Source organism: Oenanthe melanoleuca, chromosome 3 (genome assembly GCF_029582105.1).
Source record: "Oenanthe melanoleuca isolate GR-GAL-2019-014 chromosome 3, OMel1.0, whole genome shotgun sequence".
Lineage (NCBI taxonomy): Eukaryota > Metazoa > Chordata > Aves > Passeriformes > Muscicapidae > Oenanthe > Oenanthe melanoleuca.
Window position 1 is genome coordinate 64,748,987 of NC_079336.1, and position 25,483 is coordinate 64,774,469.

The following is a 25,483-nucleotide window of genomic DNA, read 5'->3' on the forward strand; positions in this document are numbered from 1 at the left end:
AATAGCATCTGATGTACCAACAGGCGTAGATGGTGCCTAATTCAACACCATCAGTTAAATGCAGGTCATTGAATTAATTAACAGTGCATCTGTTATAACTCATCATTTTGTTCTCCCTAACTTTAATAAGCAATTTTGCCAGCATGCTTACTGGAAATATTACAACATCTTCCTGCACTGAGAAAACCCACAAGACGTATTTATCTGGTTATATTGTTTAAAGAGAGGGTCAAACCAAAGGCTTGCCATTTTGCCCAGAAGACAGGTCTAATATCTGCCTTAAGATTACAGCACATCTGCAGGAGGGAGAATACTTTTCCACAGGTCCCTTAAGTCATCCTGAGCAAAAGGAATACCAACACCAAAGATGCACCAAGGAATGACAGCCACAGCCGCTGAGAGTGAATAACCTGAGATTCAGGGCGAGGAGGCATCCTGCTTCTATTTTTTGTGCATGCCAAGATTTGACGTGTAGTTAACCCAGCTGGGGCTAGGAGCCCAAACAGCGCAAGGAAAGCAAACTCAACTCAGGCAAAGAATGCTTTGTCCTACCTCAGATTTAGCCCTCAGGTGATCAAGCACTGCATGCTTTTAATTTTACTAGCTAGGGATATTTTTTTAAATGTTCAGAGAACAAACGTGTCTGAATATTGAGCATGACACGAAATGACATGAACGCTTCAAGTCGCGGGTCCCTCAGCCCACGGAGGAAGATGCGGAGGGAAGGAGGGCGTTTTGTCAGACCCACGGTGAGAATGTCCCTCCATAAACAAAGGGCCCGGGATTGGAGGTTTTGGGGAGGGAGGGCGCGGGGGCAGGAGCGGAGCCGGCGGGCGCGGCAGGTCGGGCGGGCGGCGGGCGCGGGGAGGAGCGCGGGAGCGGAGCGGCGCGCGTGGGGCGCGGAGGGGAGGCGGGCGGGAGGCGGCGGCGGGCAGGCCGGTGTGAGCTGTTTGGCCACCGGAGCCAATCGAAAGCGGGGCCTTGATCCTCTCCCCGGGCAGTGGCTGCGCCGAGCCAGTGCCGCGCTCCCCGCAGCCGTCGGGACCGGCACGGCCGCCTCGCCCGCTCCGCGCACCGCCGGCCCCAGCGAGCGCCTATGGGCATCTGCAGCCGCCCGGGGCTTCGCACCACCGGCACCAGCGGCACAGGGCGGCGACCGCCACCGCGCTTCATCGCCCCTTGGGATCTATAGCCGCCGGACGGACCCTTCCCCGCCTCCCTGCAGGTATGGGGCGCCCAGCGCCCTGACCCGGCACCGCTCCTCTGGCGGCCGGCTCGCTCCCTTCCTCCTCCTCCTCCTCCTTCTCCCCTGTCCTCCTACCGCCCCTCCGGGGACAGGCGGCGGGGCCCGCGGTGGCGGTGACAGCGCGGGGCCGCCCGCAGCCCCGTCCCGCAGCTCCGTCCCTCGCCCCCTGCCCGCCCGGTGCAGCCCGGCTCGGCTCGGCCCGGCCCGGCTCGGCTCGGCCCGGCTCGGCTCGGCCCGGCTCGGCTCGGCTCGGCCCGGCTCGGCTCGGCTCGGGGCAGCGGCGCGTCCGAGCGCTCGGCGCCCGCGGGGCGCTCGCAGGGCGCGGAGCGGGAGCAGCGGGAGCGGCGCCGAGCTCCGGCTGCCTTGCTCCGAGCGCCCCGGGAAGGCACCTGGATGGCCAGGTCCCCACGCTCCCTCCCGAAGGAAAAAGGAATACAAATCAGGAAAAAAATTAGCTCGTGCTTGAAACCTGTGCCCCTTTGTACCTTTCTTTCTTTGCTTTGGGTTAATGATGGTTTGTGATTATGAAACCCCACGAGGGATCAGCTCCAAGAGCGAATAGCATTACTTTAAGTCATGACTTGGAAATATACGTGTGTGTATACAGACGCTTTTTTTTTTTTTTTTTTTTACCTTGAACTTGAGGATTATACAAACCCATGTCTCTCACAGGGAGCTGCTGACTGACTTTCTGCTAAAGTTAAGGAAATACTTGTGCTTCCACAGGTCTTGCAGAATTGGAGACACAGGTCTTATAAAAAAAATTGCAGTGGCATTTGGCTGAATAGCTCTTATTTTTAGCATGCTATTGTGAAAGTGGTTATATAACTTCTGGTGCATTTTTGAGGACAAAATTAACAGCTCATAACAAGTTAAACCTCTTTTTGTTTTTTTAATTTTTTTTTTTCTCTGAAAGAAGAGAAATAAACAGAATTAAATTCCAATGAGTAGAGTCAGGTGAGCTTCAGCCCAGCGATAGAGATTCCCTGAGAAAAAGCCCCAGGTTATGAATCCTACAGCCCTCTCGACAGTCATGAAGCAGCAGGTGCAAGACCAAGCAATGTCAGAGCCCCAGTTAGGAAGTTGGTTATCAGGCTGCTCCAAGGCTATTTCTTGCTAAACCGGGGTGAAATCAGCAAGCACTTCAGAATCTTATGTTCCCACCCGTGGCAGTGCAATACAGATGCTGTGTTTCCTTAAGGGATTAGATTGTTTCTTGAACTTCAAGTGCGCACAGCCTGAAGTATTTGCTTATAATGCTTGATGTATTTTAATGCAGATGCTTCACTTGCAAAACTTGGTTCCTGCTTCTCAGGCTGGTCTTTCTTCATTACTTGCAAAAATTGAAGAAGAGTAATAGCCTAAGATTTTAAAAAATTGCTTCAAAAAAGTAACCGTGTGGAACAGCAGTGTGCCTCCGTGGAGAGCCAGGACGTGAGGGTGCTGTGACAGTGTCCAGGCTCTGAGCAAGTGGTCTCTCTCTCACTTTTGTTGCATGGTCCTGCTGTCATCCAAGTGAAGTCCTAAGTTCTAAACATTTGTGATCACTGTGCAGCTGAGAAGAGAGAACTTGTTTGCAAAATCTCTGTTGTAGGATGAGCGAGAAACTTAGCAAGTAGGATTTTGCCTTCTCACCTTCCTTGTAGCCCACTGTTCAGGCAGAGCTCTTGTGTGCGGGCAGGAGGAGTGTCTGCTAGCAGCAGGTTTTGCTCAGTCTTCCACTGCAGTATAAATAAGTGAAAGATGTGTCAGTGAAAAGCATAAGTAAGACCTCCACAGGAGTAACACAAAATAAATGCCGCTAACCCAAGACTTAGAGCTGATTTGTTCAGCTGAAATGTATTCTTTTTTTAACCTTTCAAATAGACTGTGCCTGACTTTCAGTGGGGAATAGAACAAATGTATGAAAAGTTGAAGAATTTAACTATGGAGATCTTTGTTCCTTTTCATAGTACCAGGTGAGGGTAAAAATTAATATCTGAAGTACCCACTGAACTGCATCAATAAATTGGAAAATGCTGGGTTTCAGTCACCATTTGTTAATGTCTATGAAAGTGCAAATCTCAGAGATCCAGATCATCTTTTGTAATAAATAGTCCTGTTTGAGTTTTGTTTAATATGTCTGGTAAGTAGTTTATTCTAACATTATTGCTAAAATAATGTAATAATTCTAACCCACTCATCAGAAACTGATAAATTCCAATTTGGGATTGGTACAGTGGTATTTACCAATTTCTGATCTAGAGTTAGAATAGTTTCAACGAGCAGCTCCAAGTTACTGAGTAAGAATTGACTGGTTCAAACTACTGTGCAGACTTACTGACATCTGAAGAGTATCTTAAAGAGTAGCACAAAGAAGACATTCCCTCTGCTCACAGACGCTCTCTGGTGTGGTTGTGCATTTATAGTGTTGTGGTTCATGTCAGGAGTGGGCTTTTGATGCCCATCCTTCAGTTGTTCCACTTACTATCCATCTCCTCCTCATGGTGAGCCAGTTGGATTCCTTTAAGATGAATCTAAACTAAAAGACATGTTGGAGTTGTTGCTGGAAATATGATCCATAGGACCAGCTCTAGCCTGAAGTAAAACCCTATAAAATGCATACAATGTCTTCTGTGCCGGAATGTTGTGCTGTGCCTGTCAGTTCCTGTTGGGCTGTGCTAGCTGCTGCAGTAGACCTGGTCCATTTGCAGCATGCTTTTGCTGAGCTACCACGCATTCTGGAGCCCATACTAGCTGTCTTTCCCAGGGATGTGGGCTACTCCCTGCTTCTTGCACCATTGCTCAGGTATCTTACCAAAAAACTCCTGGCTCAGCTGGAGAGCACAGCTCTGCAACCAGCCGGGGCTGTCCTGCTGAGATCTCTTCAGTTCTAAATGAAGATGGCTAATTTTTTTTTTCCCTATTCTGGCATGTGATAGCAGATTAGCTTTTTGAGTGGGAACTTCGGATAGTGTAGCCTTGTGCTTGTGTGCTGGGTGTGGCCACAGAAGTTGCATTTAGGAAGGGACCGCTGGTTCTTCACGGTTGTTCGCCGGTCACCGGCCATATCCCATATAAAGGTCCATAAGGCTGTTTGTATTCCTCATTGTGTTTGGGAGTGGTGAGCAATGCTGACTTGATACTTTGAAACTCATTTAGAAATGCTTCGCTGTGTTCCCTCGGTGCAGCATCGTGGCCGGCTGCATCTCCCACAGGGCAGCAGAGGCATCGCTTGGGAGGAGATCCCGCCTGAGGGGTTATTCCTGGCTTCCAGCACATGATGAGAATCATGCTCTGATCCTGGAGTCTAGTTGCCTCAGGCAGGGGGCAGTGTTTAAGGGAAGATGTTTAGAAACATCCACTTGAAACTTCAAGCTTCATTAAAACATGTTAAACCTTTTTTCTGCAGTTTTCACTATAAAAGGAAAATATTTCCACTCTCTCTTTTTTGGTGATTTGGCTGGCTTCTTAGAGTTTCATGTTTTTCTTTAGTTTGCTTATTTGGGAAAAATTGATTTTAAACTGAAAAATTATTCTGTTAATTATAAATGGTTATCTCTCTTATGAAAGCATTTCTTACTTAAAAATATATTATTGGAGCAATGAATTTCTTACCACCTCTTCAGTTTTACATACATTTCCATTGGATCATGATGGAAATGGTAGGATTGCATGTGCATAGCATGCTTGATACAAATACTCTTCTTGTCCTGGATCACTGCTCCAAGACTGCTTTTAGACTGCAGAAAATGTTGTGCTATGCGAAACAATAGGAAGTAAAAAACAAGAGAGCGTTTCCCTCTCACATGACTATATTTCTCTTGCTAGAAGTTCTCTACTCCAAGTCTTATTTCAATGCATAGCTTCTCTGTGGATGAAGTATAGATTTAACATGAGTTGTGTAGATGATGATATGTCACTTGAAACCATGGTATTTCTTGTTCTCAATGCATTAAGCCTTTTATTATCAATTTTAAGAAGATTTTTGAGGCCTGTTTCAGAAAGGGAAGCAGACCATAAAAATCTGTCTCGCTCCAGGACATTAGAACAGAGGGCAATCCATCTTTCAATATCTGGTGTGATACAATCATGGCAACTTCAGTTGTAACCTGTCTTTCTCAAAAAGTCGTCTTACAGCACCTACTTTTAACTTTTTTTTCTTCTATGCTTAACCATACTTATCTATGACATTCTGAATATTTTGTTCTTTGTTGCTGTTCAGATAATATCTCTAAGAGTTATAATGGTGTATTTTAGATTAGCCATAAAATTAAGGGGATTTTACTAAGGTCAGTTTTTCGTGCTGCCATATAGAATTGGTTATACTGTAAACATGGGTTGTAGATAGAAATATACGTGTTACTGTCTTTATTGCAAGACTGTTAGAGAAAGAAAAAGGGTATATTTATCTCTTATTCCTGGCAGGTTTAAAATAATTGTTGCTTAGGAAGTATTTTCAGAAACCATAATAATGAAACTTGAGGAAATTAAAACTGTGATACATTCAAGTAGAGAAAGACTGATAAAGCTTTTGTTTCTGTCTATTTTGTGTTAAGGAAGTGGGAGAAGCAAAGTACACTGTGAAAGGAAAATGTATTATTTACCCTCCAAATTTCATTTTGGAACCAGTTTTTATTGAGTGTGATGGGCAGTGCACAAATGCAACATCAGACTGTGGATTTAACGCAATAAATCTTGAAAATTTCCTGAATTTTTAACTTCTCTTAAAACTTGGAAACAACACTTGTACAGCTCATGCAGAACGCCTTGTTGACCTTGTGTTGTACAAACACTTTGTGGAGTTGGAAAACTGTGTTGAGCTGGTCTAGATGTGAATTAGCTGTCTGTCTCCGTTTACATGCAGTTCTGTTGTGGATTCCAGCCATGTCTCATCTATCCTATTACCCTACTTGAGTGCTGTTATGATAATGCTCAAATAGACTGATATTATACAGTAGTGCTAAGAAGAAAACAAACAGCATTGTAAAAATTCTCCATGACCATTTCTGGCATGGAACCGCAGGTTTTTTCCCTGGTGCAAATCTCAGACCTAATCTCATTTCCAGTTAGGCCAAAACACTAGCTTGGCTTAGAGTTAAGCAAGATCCTGCCCATAAATCTGGCCAGTCTCCATTAAGATAACATCTAGAAAGTTGTCATTTAAAAATATGTGGGAGAGCTTGGGATAGGGGTATAAATAGTGGGTCAGAGCTTCTATCCAAAAGGAAAACATCCAAAAGGAAGCTCTCAGATATCAGACATCCTTGCTCTAGGCATGTTCTTTGTTATGATCCATCTATCGTTTGTTCTTGTTCTGTCAACATAATTTGGAGCTCAGTGTCCTTTTGTGAGGAACAAGAGGAGGCTGACAGGCAATGAGGATGGGAATATGTGAACATGTTACATGACTTAATGGATGCATCCAGTAAAGTCTTCTAATAAAGAGAGAGATGGCTATCGCTTGTGTTTTGATTTAAATAGTTCTCTGGCTGACACCTTTCAGATTACTGCACACAATGGAGTTATACTAAGCATGTTTGTTGACTTTGGTCTATAGTCTTCATTAATGATGTCCATGGAAACTTTGCCTGATTCTTCAGTGAGAGCAGCTTTTGTTGAGATTGTTTCAGTTTGTAAGTAGTCAGTCTTCAGACTAAGTCTAAGCATCTTGGATTCCATGTAGGCAGGGGAAGATTGTTCATCTATCTCTTTAATACTTCCATTCCTTACTGAAGCTGAGCCTTTGGTAAAGTCATAGATCAGAATGTGTGGCTTCTTAACTGTAGCTGAAGCTGAAGATTCAAATGTCACAGAAACTTATTATGATTATTAGGAATATTAATTCTTTTATTCAAAAATCACAGAAGATACCTGAAAATAGCACCATTGTGTTCCATTTTTTTTTATATGTGTATATATATATTTGTAGTGATCCCTTTTCTATAGAAATCCTGAAGGAAACAAGACAAATGCACTCAATTGGAAATTGAGCTAGTATATGTCACTTGAAACTGTCTTGCTTTCAGGTTCCCAAAGTCCCTTCAGTCACTTACATAAAGTTATTCAACAAATCAGCCTAGATTTTTGGTTTTTTTTTTGAACTGTAAGACAAATCCCACCTTTGTCTACTGTACATTCCTCTAAAATGAAAAGAGGCTTTAAATACAAACTGTACCATAATAGATCCCATTTTGTTTTCTTTATCTAATTTTTTTAAAAATTGTCTGGACTTGATATTCTTTCTTCTTGAAGGAGCATTGCAAAAGCTCCTTCACAAAGTAAAGCCTCCTATTTTCTGAATTCTTAATCCAGAATTCCGATTGCTTTTTCCTTCGATTCAGGTAGACTGCTTCCAACTAGAAAAATATTTTTCTGTTGGTGTTTCAATAGCTGGCTTTAAAAATGTGATACATGCAAACATTATTTTGAGTACCTATCAGAATTTGCCAGTCTTCTCTTTATAAAAATAGCTATGTTTTTTTTCAGTCCAAAAATATAATATTTTGTGAAACTCGTTTCTTTGGAAACAAGTTTATTGTGTTATTCCAAGTTGAGCCTAATTATTTTCTGGACATCTCTAAGGTTTCTTTAAAAGAAGCATATGATATTACAGGAAGAATGTTCCTCTTGTTTGCCAGAGAGCTGTACTATGTTTACTATAATAAGATTAAAGGAAATTTGAAAGTCAACGCTAGCTCAGTGGGAAACTGATAAACACACGTTGTACTTGCAGGAACACTCTGCCCAGTAGTATTAGGAAATTTATCACTATTTATTTAGCAGCTCAGACTCTCTCCGCCAAACAGATTTGGTGTCCATTTAAAAGAACACCAGACGCTAAAAAAACTTACCAATATGGATGTGATTTGTGGAATCTGAACTGTTGTCCTGGCATAGCCATCTCGTGTGGCTTAGGATTGGGAATCTCATAGCATAGTCTCTCAAAATAAGGAGTCTGTATCTTATGGATCCTGTTGCTTTCCAAAGACTGTGGTTTGATTCCTGGCACTTCTGGTTAGGTCAGCTATTACAGCCACAGTCATAAACAGCAATTTTCAGACTTTGAGCAAGCTAGACAAGGGTGTAGCTCCTTGGAAAAGGAAGAGGTAAAAACCAGCAATATCTCTGGATCCATATCTGGCATTGGCAGACTTTACTCTTGAGAAGCAATGGCTGTCCAGTCTCATATTTACTAACTTTTTTTATTTGTGCCTTGGCCAATGTTTCAACTAGAGGGTGAATTCTGGAGAAAGAGAAGGCCACAGGGATGACTTTTCATTCCTAAGTTTGAGTTGAGGTCATTTTTACATGGTCACAAGTACTACTTACAAATCAGTAAAACAGAAAGAAGTAATTTTGCTATGAAATGCATACAGGAAATCTTCTGGGAAATACTAGGAGTAGAGGGGGATGTATGAGCACATGGTGATACATAAGCTACTATTGTAAATGTCTTCATCACCTCTGAAATGTCAGATCTCTTGCTAAAGTGGGCAGGTACTCACTGTGTGCTTCTGAGCACCACGAAAGGCCAATGGATTATTCCCACCATGTGTTGGTAATTAGTAGGAACTGCAGGATGAAGTCACTATTGGTTAGCTGTTCATGCTGTGTATGGTAATATATTTATTTGATAAATAGGCGATTAAGGAAATTAGTTAATTTCCACACTCCTCTCAACTATGAAATTTCTTAGAAACAAGCCTGAAAAGCAAGGATCGCTCTTTGTGTGAAATTTATGGATTTGTATGCTACTCAGAAGTCACCCCAAAATATTAATTCCTTTTCTTGGTGATGTAAGATATGAATGTGAGCTCCTAACCTGTTCAGATATTAAAGTCTGATGTAATTTGTGCAAGCTGTGGAGGAATAATCTCATTTCTCCTGCGTTCCTCTCCCCACAAATGGTCTTTAAAGGTCTGTGGATTCAGTGGAGATGACCTTTCCATGCCAGCTGAGTTATCATTTCATTAAGGGCCGTGCCTTTCCATTATAACCATGACTGTAGTACAGTCCCACATGTTGTGGAGTCTCCGAGGCTTCCAGGAACCATGGGAAATTTTATTCTGGTTTTAGGTGATTGGTTCAGGCAGTAGAACTGCAAATGGAGAGGTATGAAGCCCCTACCAAGGGTTTCCTGTCTCAGGGCAGACTGCTGTGTATGTAACTTTGCTGGCCACTCCAGGGCTTCAGGCCACAGCTGGGGTGAGCTCTTCTGCAGATCTGTCCTCAGCAGGTTCACCTGCAGATGGAAGAAATCTCTGTCATTAGGTAAACCAGAGTATTGCCTGTTTTGACTCCTGTGCTTAGCTTTGTCCACATAGATAGACAGGCTGCAATCAGAGTGCTTCCCCATTATGGACAAATTGTACCTCAAGGCTCTACAGACATTGCCAGTTCATCTCCCCTCTCAGACTCCAGCTTCATTTACTCATATAAATAATTGGACAGCAGTCAAACATGATTGACTTAAGCTGTTACTTTATCTGAATGTGTAAAAAAAAGAGAGTTTGAAGAGCTAATGCTGTGCTTTCCCATGTGCAGGCAGGTGTTCAACCATCCCCAGGAAAGCAGGGCTCCACCATGTGCAGTTTGCAAGGCAAATGCCATCACTGCAAACAGTTCTCCTACCATGTCACCATATGGTCTTGAATATCCCATGTGTGAGGTGGAGTCAGCTGTCATGGTGTGTCCCCCCACTTCTTGTTCATCTCCAGCCTACCTTCTAGTGGGGTCAGATCAGAAGCAGAAGCAGAAGCAGAAAAGGTGTTGATGCCATGAAAGGGCTGCTTGGCAATAAATAAAACTTTATCAACACTGTCATATCCAAAACAGCCATATACCAGCTACTGTCAGGAAAATGAACTCTATAACTCTCCCTGCCAAAAGCATCACAAAGTATTAATGGTCCAGAGAGTATCCATGTTTTGGATCCATATCTTCTGCCTACAGCTATGCCCATGTGGCATCACTTTAGCAATGCATAGGTCTAAACTTATAAACTAAAAGGATCATCCTGCCCTTGATTCTGCTTCTGGCCATTAGGCTGTGTCTAAATTCTGTTCCAGCCTTTCTTTGTGCCCTCTGGCCTGTCTGAAGTGGTGTACAATCAATACATATGGAAAACTGGCTCAGAAAGTGTGCTGCAAATGTTGACATAAGTGTTCAAAACACTGTCTGTCCTCTAAGTGATGAGGCTGGTAGGTGCAGACTGCTTGCATGATGTCTTGAAAACACTGTTAGTACTGGGTGGCCTTAGGGGTCTGGATAGGCAGGCTTAGTTTCTAAGTGTGGAAAATCTTTAGATAAGGCTGTTATTTAAGAGACAGCCTAGAGACCAGAATCCCAAATCTTCTGAAATGAGGTGGGCTGGTGGGAGCAGTGAGGTCCAGGAACAGTTTGCTCAGAGAAGCTGTGTATGTCCCATCACTGCAAATATTCAAGACCAGGCTGGATGGGGTTTTGAGCAACCTGATCAAGTGGAATATGTTGTTGCCCATGGCAGGAGGATTGGCCTGGCAGGTCTTTAAATTTCCCTTTTAACCCAAACCATTCTGTGATTGTATAATGCTATCATTGTTTGAACAGAACCTTATGGTTCACTTTATGAGCTGTAAAAACTCTTATTGTTACTGAGCACTTTAAAAAATTATGAAAGGCTAACATGTTTCTCTTATTAACTGCTTGTTGCAGTGTGATACATGTGCATGTAAGCAAATATTAGTAGTATCTAAAAGAGGTAGCTATGACCTTATGTGTAGATATAAAAAGTTAAATGTTTTGTTTTTCTGGAGAGCCTATAAGGATGTGAATTCTAATGCAAATTTGCACACACTGGATTAAATTCCTCACACAGAGAAGGAGAACAATGTATTACTTCAAGACAATGCAAATATACTTTTTTGCTTTAAAAACCTAAGACTTTTAACTATACAGTGAGAATTTCACCCCAGTTTGTATTGCTGTGCTACCTTCATGATGTAGTGTTTCTAACCTGGGACATCCAAAGTTTTTATCCATGGTTTGCACAAGACCATCCATCCCTGTAAAAATATTTTTACTGTAGTAAAAAAAAAAAAAGAGACTGAAGTTGCTAATTGCCCTCACACTTTCCTCTTTTGAAGCAGCATATCTAAACCCAAGTGCTATAAAGTAGGGAAGAGAGGATTTGCTTCTGATGAGTTGAATTATTCCATACATAGATTTTTCTTGGACATTTCAATTATACCTTTTACTCTGTTGATTTTTATGGTAGTTGTGAGTCAACATAATATTTAAATGGAAACTTTCTAAACAGTTTTGTACCTACTTAGGTTTTGTGATAAAACTTGTATGATTTAATTCTGAAATTATTTGATCAGCTTTTCCTGACTTGCATATGTTGTAAAGGTCAGAATTGATTTCAAATTTGAGTTAAACTAGCTCAGGCACTTTGAGACATGGAGCTAACCTATCAAAGATATGTCCACTGAAGGGTTGACATTAACACTTCTGAATTTCATTCTTTAAGAGTCACCTTATTTATAGCAAGATAAATGCACTTTCAGCTCTGCTTGCAAAAGCATTCTTTGGGTAGCTTAAGTAATCTAAAATATATCTTATCTGGGAAACCTCAAAGGATCTATTTATTCAAGAAGTTAGGAAAATTTAAGGGATGTATACTTCCAGCCTGGATTTCAGAATACACAAGTGCTGCTTGCACATTTTAAGAGGACTGTTAATTTCTTTTAATTAAATAGAATGTTTTAAACATCATAAGCTATGTCTTCACAGAGTTTATAGGAAAGATATCATGCCACGCTAGAAATTTATATAAGAACTTGAAAAGTACATTCAAGAAGAAAATCCAAACAGATTAATGCTTTTATGTAACTGAAAAAAAAAGAAAAATGCAAATAGTGACAGAAATGAAAAGTGAGTTGAACTTTTCAGTGGTCTGAAGTTAAATTCCAGACTGTTTATGACTTCACAGTGTGTGTGGGTTTATCAAGTGTTTTGGGCTTCTTTAAAGTGGCTTTAGGATTTTTTTTTATCCATTGCAAACTATTCTGCTCACACATTCACTGTTTTTGAAAGTATTTTTACATGGCAATTTAACATGATTCCTAAGAAATGCTTACAAGATGCATCTTTAAGTAAGATACCTGGCTGTAAACTAATAGTTTCAGAGTATAATCTTTTTCTAGGAGTGTATACATACAGCTTCCTGTTTTTAAGGCTTTTCATGAGAAGTCAAGTGGGATTTATTCCTTCATAGACTTCCTTGGTTAGCATATGTGAGGGGACTCGTGTCTAACCACTAGTAGATTTTATATTGGGTAACATTTACAAGTATTCATTGCATGTTAACTATTATTATTATTATTACTTATTCACTATTGACTTATCTTTGAAGGATGATTTACTTTGTCACTATTGAGTCATCTCCATGCTATGTGGAGACAGCAGTCTCTCTCCAGATCATCATGTGGCATGCAACTATTGCCCTGATGCAGAGTTGTCAGAGGTCTGCAGGAGGAATGTGCAGGAGAAAAGGGAGAAAGACAAATGCTGGCTGAATCTGTGCTGAGGACAGCAATCACTGGTGTCTGCAAGAAGGGTTTCACATTTGTAGATCTTGCTTGCTCCTGTTCACAGGCCAGCTCTGCAGGGCATAGCTGGGCTGTGGGGAGATGAAGGCTAAGTATTTTGCCATTTTTTCTTTCTCCCTTGCTGCTCATAGGGTTGTGTTATTTTGCTACACTAAAAAAAATCAAGAAGCCAGAATTGCAGTGACATTGCTTCTTTGTCTCGGTCACCTTCTCATATCAGCTTACTCTTTACTTAAAGTGTACCTGTTAGCCCAACCTTGCATATGTGTATGACGTGCTATAAAATCTTGGTTAATGCATGAGTTAATGAAAGGTGCATTTTGCTTTTATTTGGAAATTTCAGCACAATCTCTGAGTAACTTAAGAAGAACTTAAGAAGAATATAAATGTATCTGGCCCCTGTGGCACTGCTTAGTTATGTGGCATGTGAAGTCTTTGCCTTCTTCCTTCCCACTTATTTTCACTGTGCAGAAGACTGGCCTGTTAAGAAGGTCAAAGGAATTCTACAAATAACAATGCTTAGAGTGCTAGTTTGTAAACATGAAGCCCCAAACTTCTTGTTGGGTAACTTGCCTTAAACCTTTTTCTTACCAGTGCTTAAGTTTCCCTCTGCCTAAAATTACAGAGGCTAAGAATTTTTCATGGTCCTTGCTCAGTATGTGGAGATGTGAAGATAGATTAGCCTGACAGTCTGAAATTAATACATCTTGCAGAGAAGCAGGAGCTAATAGGTAAACTGCTTTGTGGTAACCTGCCTAGGTGGCTTCCAAAGAAAATGAAGTGATCTGTAGAGTGAACTGCACAGTATCATGGAAGTGCAAGTCATGGTTTTCCAAAGCACCGGTTTTTAAATGTGAAACTGAGCAACCAAAATAATTCAGTAGAGACATCACTCTGAGAACACCTAAGGATTATTGAAGAACACAAAAATTAGATGTCTGGTATCAGGAATTCCAGAGGTAGGGCAACAGGGTGCTGCCAACAGGGAGCTTGGGGAAATTAGCCTTAAAGTGTACACAAGTCAGTGTGCCAAAGTGGGAAATTATTAAACTTCAGATAATGTTGAAGAAATGAGTGTTTACAGAGCCCTGCATCTCATAAGTGGAGGCTTCTGCAGAAGTGTTTGGGCAAAAAAAGGTGGAAGAAAGATTAAGAAATGCTGCAAGATGCTGCTTAATGCTTAATATTTTTGTATGCATCTGCTGAGATTTTCAGTCTGCATGGAAAAAAGTGCAACTGCAGACTGGGGAGGATCTATGAGGGTTCAATGCATAGGTTAAATTACACTCTGGAACTAAAGGTGGTAAGATCTTTGGAGCTATAAGAAGGTGTAATTAGATCCACAGTACAGCTAGACACACTTTACCCCCTCCCCTCTACTGTCAAGGAATGGCCCCTGGTGCCAGTAGCCAGAATGTCACAGTTCAGAGCTGATGAGCCTTTTTCAGGGGCTGTGGGATTTCCCAGATGCTTTTAAGGATCACTGAACATGACTTTACTTCAAGATGAGGAAGTCCTATATAACAAACAATTTTACAAGTCCAAAGTTCAGTTGGGAGCTGTGCACACAAAGGAATACAGATACTGAATTCTTCACTGATACTGTATTAGCCTTGCATGAGAAGAGATTAGGATCAGCCATTCTTTGCTGAAATGATTTGCCTGGTACCGCCAACTGGCAGTAACTAGGTCCTTCCAGCCAGGGAGCTACCAAACAAGACATTTGTGTTATGAAGCCAGCAAGTAATGCAAACATTGTGGGAAAATTACCATTAGCTTCAGAAAAACAGTTATGTGTCACCACTGCTGAAACTGAACCTCATGACTTCAGATGATCTGATACCTCTGGTTTCTTCAGCTGGCCTGGTATCTCTGAAGTGAACCTTAACTTAGGCTAAATTTGGTTCAAACCAGAAGTGTAAATTAATGGAGTACAGGATTATTTCTATTATATTTATATATTTATGCTTTAGGATTGCATGGCACTTGTGCCACAAAATATTCCTCATTTCTTTACTGTTTTCCCAGAAAAATTTGTATTGCAGCTCTTTATCCTTCTTCACTTACTTCAGTATTTTACCCACAGTGGTCTTCCATTCAGTTCTTACTAGGTCCCTATACCTAAGGTCATGGAAAGAGAAATGTTAGTAGATAATTATCTGTGGTGTGTTGATACTAAATTCTTGTGGGCTCAAACTTCTTAGGCATTTAATGGGAGACTGAACCATTCTCAGATGTCCTAAGTGAGCCTGCCAGGCAGCTTTACTAACTTGCATAAGCAAGAAAAATCAGAAAGCAGAAAGTTTGGGTTACCTCTGACTCACAGGACTTCATTGGACTGGATGCCTTTAAAAAGAGAGAAGTTGTCCAGGCACTTTTGGGGATACCTTTTTAGCCATGTTTTATGGTAACCTCTTGGAATATTGGTTGTCTTGTAAAGCCAAGGGCTTCTCTAACCTAAATTAGGATTTACTAGGAGAGATTTAGTTGCTGTTTTACACTAGGCAGAAAACATTAATCTGTGGAGTTTTCCCTTGTCCATTTTTTTCCTCTTTATAGCTAGATGAAAAATAGTTAATTAAAATTATAATATTATTTTAAATATAAAAAATAACTAAAAGTGCAGCATGTTATTGCTTGCAAAAATTGCAAGATATTCTAAGAACAGAAATGTTAATCTGTTGTTTTAAATTACTTCCTAAACATTTTTTGGTGTCATTTTTATTATTTTTTTTCTATCAGTCAGCTGTCAAAATAACTTATCTGTAAGCATTTGCTGGCTACTTCAAACTGATCAAGTATTTTTAATGGTAGTACATTTTTGTGCTGCCTGAAATGTGTCAAATATCATCAAGTCTACCTTAAGATACATCACTGCCTGATCTAAATGACTATATATTTTAAATCTCAAGGATTTTGTACTGGTATTTCCACAGAGTAAAATTATTGTCCCTATTGAAATAAAAATAATTGTTTTCATTCACTTCAATGAAGTCAGTATTGGTCAGATAAAGCCTCTGAAATATTTTAAATCACATATTTGCAGAGAATCCTCCCATCTGCCATATTTTCTTTTCCTGAGCTTACTGAACACAGTGGGCAGGTATGGAGCTTTTTGTTGGTAGAAAGCATTACAGCATTGCCTAGCACATGAAGTCTTGCAGGATGTTCTCATCCTCTGCTGTACTGATCTTTTTAAAGATTCTGTCTTGAATTAAACTTCCCTTTTGTTTCAATTCTGCAATAATTCCTCGGCAATGAGTGATGGATGTACTTTTTATTAGAATATGGACAAATGTATATCCACTTGGTCATAGCTTTGCATTGGGTTACAAGAGAGTATAAATGTAGCATTGGCATAAAAAACCTACCTCAACAACTGGCTTCTCTCAGAAATAGCAGTATATTGGTTACTGAATAACAGTGTATAATAAGAATGTAATAGTAAAGAAATAAATAATATGGATTGTAGGTTGCTGTTGGGAGAATGACTCTTTCCTGGCTTTCAGGAAGCCACACACTGCAATGTCACCTCACCTGTTTAGAGTAATCAGAAATATTAGACTATATCTAGGTAAGGAAGCAGTTCCACATAGGGAAAATGTCAAGGAGATGCCTTTACTCTCTGTATTAATTTTATGGAACTAGCAACAGTAAGTAAATCAAATTTCAAAACTTATATCAGTTTTGGAAGGATAAAGGAGGCAGATGGGAAACTTGAATTCTATTCCAGTGTGTGTTCAGTTTCTGTTTGAGGGCAATTTCATTATCTTCTTTATCATGCTCTGTGGGAAAGGGAGTGTTGGACAGTGGGTACAGCTTCACAGAGCACTGCTGTGCTTGTAGGACAAATGCCATAGCTTTATGATAACAGCTGTTGACAAACTATTCCACACCTGTTAATTACAGGTATTACAAATAGAGAGGAATTTGGGTGTTTGCTGTCATGAGGACATTACAGATGTTTTCTTCTGTGCAGACCTCTGCAGTTGGCCTCAGATCTTTGAGGATGTGGTTGTTTGTCAGCCTGTTCTGTCATCCTGAGAGCTCTGGGTAAGAGGCCACTCAGCTGTCCCGTTCAGTTTTTGGCTGTGGAGTTTGGCAGCTCCATCAGCTGGTGCTGCAGCAGCAGCAGTGCCATTGCCAGCCTTCTAGTTCAGTGCATCTGCCACTGACTCTGAAGGGACCATGGGGAAAAAGTGTGCATGGCACAGTATTTCCCTCTTCTCATCTAACCACCCTGGCTAATTAAGCAGTTTTGACTCCTCTGTCTTGAAATTTGTCTTCAAAGAGGATTTAAAACTTTGCCCAAATTAGCCTTATGTGTAAAATGGTGTCTGTGTGTTTTATGCATATTTAAATATCTTTTAGGAAACTTGACTTATTTTCTAATGATTTATAACTTACATTCATCTTCAAAAAATAAAGAAGAAAATGTTTCCTCTAAATAAATGAAATTTTGGAAAAGCCAAAACGTTCTTCAAAATCTTTGAAGACCTCCTTTGCCAACAGAGGAGCATTGCACAAAAGTTATGTTATCTGCATGCAGCAAAGGAAGTCAAACTGAGTCTTTAATTCTGAAACCCTCTGATGGTATCTTCATTATAAACCTGTTAGGTTCACATTTAGCAGATCACAGAACACCAAGGTGGCTTTGAGCAGTGGTTTGGTGACCCTTTAGAAAAAAAGAATGATAGCAAAGCCTAAAAGCCAAGGAAGACAAGAAGAGAGATGACAAAACTAGGCAAAAAAACTCCACAGCCTATTAAAAAGATGGTTCTTTGGTGGATAATGGTTGTTTTATGTTACATATATATGTATATATGTCTATTTAATTAAAAGGGAATTAAAGGAAGTTTGAGAAGTTGTCTGGCTCTTCTCCTGCTTGTTAGGATCCATTTCATCTAACATAATCCATGGAAGATGTGATTTTGCTTTTTCCTTTTGTGTCACATTTTCCTTAATAATTCTGATGACAAATCTACAAACTTGGGCAAATCAATGCCAATGCCTCACTATCTGTATTGTGGTGCTTACTAATAGGAATATTGTCTGGAATCTTATTTGCTAACATTACTACATTCGAATCTATGAAGACTGAAAACATAACTTTGTTCTTTGCAATTGCCTTTTATGCATTTAAAAGTTATTAACATTACTCCTCTGGACTTTGCTTCTTTCTATTAAAGATCACTGACTCCTGCAATCTTGCCACATTGAGTTGGTTTCTGTGTATATAAATGCTCTTGTCTTTCTTCCTTGCCTCCCCTTGGGAAGACTGCATGGCTTTCCTGAAGCATGGTGCCCAGAACTAGTTCATAATCTACTACTTTCCATTCTGTATTTGTGCACACATGTTTTCAGGGCCAAAAATAGCCTCTTGATTTGTCCTTAACATCCTCACTGTAACATCAGTGAAGGGTGGTGGTTACAGATCTGAGTTTAGCATATAAATTGGATTAGCTTCTGGTTTTGGCTTTTTGTTTTAATTTCCAGGTGCAGAGGAGTTTCTTGTCTACTGTGGAATGTGTTTGGATCATCATACTGTGATGACCATTGTGAAAGATGTCAGTGCACACTGAAACAATTGAAAATTGGTGGAGTGTATGGAAGCCGGTTTGACAAAAACCTGTCAGTGAAGTACTGAGCCTTTAAGAATAAATATTACTTCACAATTGATTAAAAATAAGGGCTATACATATAAGATGGCAGGCACCTTTCTCTGTTTAAATGCCAGCTGATACACTTCAAACTTATTCAACTGTCCTACAATTTCCATCTCTTTTTTCTAATTACAAGTGGGTAGAGGGTGTGTTCCCTGGTGCTTATGACTTGCTGGTGTTCAGGGTACATTGCCATGCTTTTCTTCTAAGGTCTGGGAACTTTAACAGGCTTTTAGGCCTGAATGCAGGAAGCCAATTAAGTGTTTGCTTAACTTCTACAGTGTTAGTTTAAAGCTGTCCTGTCTTAATCAGAGTCCTAATTACTAAAATGCTCCCATGCCTGCATGAGAGCTTAGTCCTATCTGTTGACTATTAATTATATTACATTTATTCTTGCATAAAAGCAGCTGTAGTTAAATGGAAAGCCTTAGCCCACGTGGTTCTCAGAATCAGCCAGGCTTTTGGAGAGTGAAGGTGCCTTTGTACAGTGGCAAGGGAGAAGCTCAATGGATGTGATAAGGCATGCTCCCTTTGACTGGTCATTGTGGTGTCTGTATGGTGGCAGATGTACAAGCTGGTGCTTTTTGGCATCGAAGCCTGAGAAGCAGTAGGAGGCCAAATGAAGACTGCTTCAGCCTTCTGCTGAATGAGTGCTCCTGAATGTCTGCCTTGTGTTTTCCTTATTCAGGTATTACCAGCATCACTCCTTCTCTTAGCATCTCACGTGAAACAAAACTTATGTTTTGCCCAGGGAGGGCAAAAATCCACATGAATTCAATAGCAGAACAAGTGACCAACTTTTTTTACAGCTCTTGTTCTCTGTTCTGAAAGGAAGGTTGGACAAATTCAAGGTGTATTATAATTTCGGAAAAGGTTTTTTTTTTTCAAGCTATAAACCAGCAGATTGGTCCTGTCTCATGAGTATTCTGGCAAATACCTGGAAAGAGAATGGAAAAGTGTTTCCTCCAACTTTTTTTGCCAAACCCCCCTACTTGTTTGTTTGTTTGTCCTTAATTCAGTTTTGTTTAATTTTGTGTTTTATTAATTGCATGAGCACACAGCATCTTCATACAAAGAAAGAGCCACCTTGCCACCGTCTTCCAGGTTGTATTCTGGATCAGGCATGGAGAATCCAGCAAGGGTAAATATTAGGACAGGGAGGATGATAATGGAGAAAGAGTGAAGCAGAAGACATCAGTGTTTCATATATCATATAGATAATTTTTTTTGCAGTGTAACCAGTGGTTGTGTTTAATCAGTTAAAACCCTGATGTTTTGGCAGTAGAAACCTTTGCACTTAAAAGGCAAGACACTCCAAAGTTAGACATTAGGATGGAAAAGTTAGAGTAAGTTTTCATGCTTCTTTTTCCATGTTTAATATTTAGTTTTGCACTACAATTCCAGAGCACATTTTCAAGATAAGATAAAAGATCCTCTTTTTAAGTACTCCATATCCATTGAGGACTTGAGATAAACTGCACATACCACTTTTGGAAATGTAGTCATAAGTCAGAGCTGTAGTGTTTAAGACACTTGCCATAATCAAGTTCTTGTGTCTTTATGCCAGGATGAGGTTTTGATGGGGAGCTGGCTGCCCGAGCACATGTACCTGTTCAAATATCCCACATCTCTCACCTGGCTTCCAGTGGCCACTGTGGAGGAGTGTGCATCTCTCACAGGGTCTGTCTCTGATGTGTCAGCCTAAACAAACATTTTTGTGATGCTCTTGGGCATCTGAAATGGTACTACTCATCACATTCTATTCTATTCTATCTGTTATTATTATTGTTATTATTATTATTATCAATCCTTCTGACTGCAGTGGCACAGACTGTACCACTAATATCAGGCCATTTAGATATAAGGGCCATGCATCCCTTATAGGGAGCCAGAGCATGCAGTTTCATCTGTCAACGCCGCCTTTATCAGCCACACCCTCCCAGTTACATTAGCCTCCTCCGCCCTGAAACAGGTAAGTTGGGTGACAGCGTTCCCAGGCCCCAGTCTGGAAGGAGTATCAGGGCGTGGTGTGGCCACTGGTTGGAGGCAGAGTGCTTGGAGGCTGGAGCTGGGAAGGCAGAGCAGCCCAGCATGGGCAGGGGAGCCCAGCAGCACCACTGATCCTGCAGGCAAAACAGAAAAAGCCAAACCTTTTTGGCTGGATCAGCAAACTTGTCTTGCTGACTGTGTGGCTGCACACATGCCTGTGTCCTGGGTGGGGGGGATAATGAGGTCAGGAGCAGAGTGAGTGGCTCACAGTAGAGGACTTAAACTGCATCCTGGACTGGGTGACGGCGTAAGATGATTTAAGCTTTATCTCAGAGGAGCATGGTTTGCAATCAGAAATATATCCAGCTGTTAATTGCTGTTTTGGTTATTTCCCAAGGTCAGATACAGGGTTTTCTGTGTGCCATTGCTCTTCCTGATAGTGGAGTTTTGCTGTCCTAAAATGACTATATATAGTGGGAATATATATTTGAACCAGTTTGCTGCAGTATTCAAATTAGAATGGAAAATTGAGGGGAAAAGGCATAGGTTTTAATTGTTTTGGTCTGTGATCAGCTTCATTTGGACTCAAAAATGTGGAACAATTAACCTTCTTAATCTGTCAAGGAGGGTGATATAATTCAGGGAGCTTAAATCAAGACCTCACAGACCTCACCCCCCATACCTCAAAGCCTGATGACTTCAAAACAATGTTGAATATGATACTGTAATTCCCTTCAGGTATGCCTACCTCATAATCTAGCTTTAACTGTAAAATATGGTAAATGCCTATCTGTGCTTTCCGTTTTCTCTCTAAACTTTTCTGCAATTTTTAGAGGTTTTTTTGTTTGGTTTTTTATTTTGGTTGCTTTTGTTTTGGCTTTTTTTTGTTGTTTATTTTTATTTTATTTTTTCTTTTTTTACAATGGGAGGGGAATGCGGGTGAAATTATCTCTAGTTCATGTGTGTACAGAAATCATGAGTTTACATTTGTAAACAGGGAAGATGTGATTGAAAGGCTTGTTGCAAGAAAGATAAGTAGCGTCCCCCACTGGCTGCATTTTTGGATGGCTGGTAGCAAGCAGTTCGTGCAGTTCATCCCCCACTCACTGGTGGCTGTGTGTGAAACCCACATGACAAAGCAGGGCTGTTGGGAAGCTGCTGAGAGGCTCCCAAACTTCATCTGTCTTCTGTGTGAATGGCAGAAGACAGCACCACCACCTACCCAGCTGTACCCTACAGAAACATGGCATGTGGACACATGAGCAATGTCACAGTCCAGAATGAAACTGGAGGCCTTGTAGGTGTGGGAACAGGTGTTTTCTGGATTGCTCACAGTGATATGTGTGTCCCTGTCACCTATTTCTAATGTGTCTCTAAATCTCTTGTTTCTCTTAGATGCTTTGCCATGGATTTGGCAAGCGGCTTTAAACAAATAATATTTTGGTTTTTGTGGGGGGGTGGAGAAAAGAGATAGAGAAGACCTTGTTAAAACTATAGTATTGAGAAGAGCTCTTTATGTCTTCTGTACAGTTATGCTGTACATTAGCTTGCATTCTAAAGTCTGTTTCTATTATTTCAAAATCACCTGTCTTGATTTCTTTTCTGCTTTAAGTCTGCAGTGCTATTGCACATTCTGCTTAAACCATACAATTTAATGTTTTAATTCTCACTCCTTTTTAAATTTTTTTTTAAATTTTCTTAGGTAAGTGTAAGAGTCCTCTCCTTCAAGTTTATAACAAAGATGTAGATACAGAAGTGTGCACTTGCTTTGATGTAGCTTTTTGTGTCATTCATGTTGTAGAACAAAGTGTTTGATTTTGAGAGTAGGAAACAAGGAAAAAAAACTCCACAAATGTCCCTGTGTTTTTAATAAACTGAGTTTTTGCCAAGTAGCAATTAGTACTCTTCAGTTTTTGTGCTAATTAAGTGCTTCTTAGGATCCTCTGAGGAGAAGGGGTTTTGCCAAGTTAGATTTTCAGACAGGTGAGCTGCTTTTAGCTTTACCTTTGCTAGGTGCATTTTTTATAAAGTTTTTCCTAATTGCTGTTCTGTTGCTCTGACATTCACCATGTTCTTATGCTGCCCAAATCACTGATGTGATATGTGTGAGGCTTCTCTACAATTTTGTGCTGGAGAAAAATTACAGAAGCTGAAATAATCACTCAAAGCAAAAGCTGTTGTTCTGAAACTAAGTAAGGGAAGAGAGGAAGCATAGTCTTGTTTTCCTAAACCAAATTCTTTACTGAGCCTCCTTTCAAAATACAAGCATAGAAAGTCCCATGGGGCTGTGGTTATCACTGACCCATTGAGGTCCATCATACTACAGGAATTGTGGTAAGTTCAGTTGAAACTTTTTTTGTCTCTTCACGCAGTGGGAATGAAAGTTTTCAGAAGTGTTGATCAAAACTTTTTTTCAAAGAGACTTTTTCAAAGAAAGAGATTCAGACATTTTTGGACTGAAAGCACCTGAAGGCCCTACTTTGAATTGACTTGTGTTTTTTAGGGCTTTCCCATTATTGAGGCAAAAACATGTCTCATGTTTACTCTGAAATGTCTTCTTGGCTTTTGAGGATTTAGTAATTTTACATTGAAAGTATCTTAAAACAAATTTTTCCTTGCTTCATTTCCTTATTGAAAAGAAAAAATAAGGGATAATTCAGAATGTTATTATTTAGCTGATCTTAAGTGGAGACAGAGGCCAGTGCTCCAATATCAAGATGAGGCTTTCAATATGTCTAGTTCTCATAGTGTCAGAAAATATTTTCCCTCATTCCTTGTTTTAGATTCCTGTCCTCTTAATCCCATATTACACACAAATTCTTTAAAAAGTCTACTGTTTAGCCAAGACATAGGAAAAAATATTTGAAAAGCCTAGTTCATAGATACATAATGATTTTTGCATTTTTGATTTAAATCTCTCATAAAAGAATATGTGAGCTCTGTGTGTGATCACTCATTAGGAACCAGATTAAATCTATGGATCAGAGCATTTTCTTTGGGATCATCTTATTTGGCTGTCACAGATGGCATCTGGTTGCTGAGCCATTACAAGCACTTTCATCTGATGGAACAAAACCTTCATCTGATCAAACTTCCTTTCTGCTTCTTTATGAAATGCTTAAACCAGCTCTAAGTGGTTAGGAAAGGTGTGAACTGCAATGCCTATGTTCTCTGACTACTTTGTAATAAGAGAAAAGAAACCAAAGCAAACCCTGAATGGGCAACCATCCTGATCACTCGTTCCCTCTCTTCTCAGTCAGTTTTGCATTTGCTGGTCACATGTGGACCTGCCAGCTAGGATCTCATGTTGTAATTGTGTCAGAAGGGAAGCTCTTTGCTGCTTTGCTTGGACCATTCATTACTCTCAATTAAATTAAGCACTGACATGCAATGGGGTCTTGGTATCCTTTTCCTTCTGTTTGGTAACTTGAAGTCATCCAAGATTGCCAGAAGTGTTGTCTCTCTCTTCTATAGATTCAAGGAAGAGCTGGCTAAGGTAGAACTGGGGAAGAGTCATTGAATAGACCTTGAAGAGAAATGGTGCTTGTGACCTCACACTGAAATTTATAGCTAGATGGCTAACTCTTCCAAGATACTTTCCTGACCTTTCTGAGATTAGCTTTTTGAAAGAACCAAAGAGAAGACTCTTTGGATTTCCTTTTACTTACTGTCTGTTTCTGCTGATCTTGAACGCATCAGTAATGGAAAAATACTCAAAGCTTAACTGTGGTGACACACTTTGAATGGCTTGTGGCCAAACACTGTAAAAAAACCAAGGTCAGAATAAGTTAATAAAGAGCCTCCAGGTGCAATTTATCTTCTGTTGGTGTTTGGGTAAAGAAGGTGCCCCGTTACTATGAGCCAAAAAAATAAACCCTCAGCCAGTAAGTCATGAAGTTGGAGCCCATCCTCTCTGATGCTGCAAGATTATAAATGCAACTGAGGTTACAGGGATAGAAGTGGTCCTGAAACTATCTACAGAAGGAGAGCTCTGGCACTTTTCTGTGGGTGTGTGAGCAGGAGGGGTTGGTGATTGCCCCTGTTGGCTTTCTCCCTTCTCCAGTCACCATTCTGGTGAATGTAGGTCTGGCCTTCCAGATAGTGAGGAAGTTACTTCTTTAGCTCCATTACTAGCTTTGCTTCTGGTGTACTAGTCCAGTGGTACACTACTGAATCTCCTTTTGTTCTGTGAAGGGAGTCTGGAGCAATCAACTCGTGTGTGTTTTTAATTACATGTTTGTTCAGCCTTCCGAGGATGTCAGGAGCTGTGAACAGCAAATGCCAAGTGATTGCCAGGAAGAAAGCTGCTGACTGCAGTCCATCATGGACAGAACCCTTCTGTGTAGCTGCCACTGCCTTGCCATGCACATACCGACGATATCTGATTTTGATTATAGTCTCTCCTCTGATGATAGTGCTGTCTCGGGTTCTCCTGGAGACAAAGTCTTGGTCAAGTGAAAACATAAGCAGTGATGTAGTCAAGGCCAAAGTCAGTCAGTCTCCCCCAGATTCCAGTCTATTGACTCTTCCTTCCTCCTCATTTGGAGTGAACTGAAAGGCTAACGATCTCCCTTTAAATGAGCATAGCTCACTGTATTATGTTAGTCTAGACAAAGGAAATCAAATTAATTAGCAGAAAGACTGCAAATGTGCTGTGGAGGAGGACCTGTCATTAGAGTACCTCATTCAGGCTCCTGTGGCTTGCTGTGTATTCAGAATGATAGCTCTGGTCTTTCTCTCCACAGAAGAGAAATAGAATAATACTAGGCTTCAATTAGAGACAGAACTATAATTCAGTCGTGGGCAAGGAGAGGGGGAGGTGAGTAGGAAGATGGATGCTCTGCAAAGCCTAAGTCATAAAACATAAAATCCCAGTTTACACATGGCAACAGATCCTTCTGTGATTGAATTACAGCCTTCATATTCAGTAGCTGGTCAGGTCTGTAAACCAGAATACAGACAGAGCAAATATTTACATTCAGTTTATAAAGACAGAGGGAGACTCACTGATC

At 40.6% G+C, this 25,483-nt stretch overlaps 1 protein-coding gene across 2 annotated transcripts in view; it reads left to right on the plus strand.

The window, feature by feature from the left end:
- Positions 1-894: 894 nt before the first annotated feature.
- Positions 895-25,483, plus strand: part of GREM2 (gremlin 2, DAN family BMP antagonist) — a 38,629-nt gene continuing 14,040 nt past the window's right edge. For both annotated transcript variants that reach the window (XM_056486930.1, XM_056486929.1), the window contains exon 1: positions 895-1,225. The gene's annotated coding sequence lies outside the window, so the exon portion shown is untranslated. The remainder of the gene's footprint in view (positions 1,226-25,483) is intronic.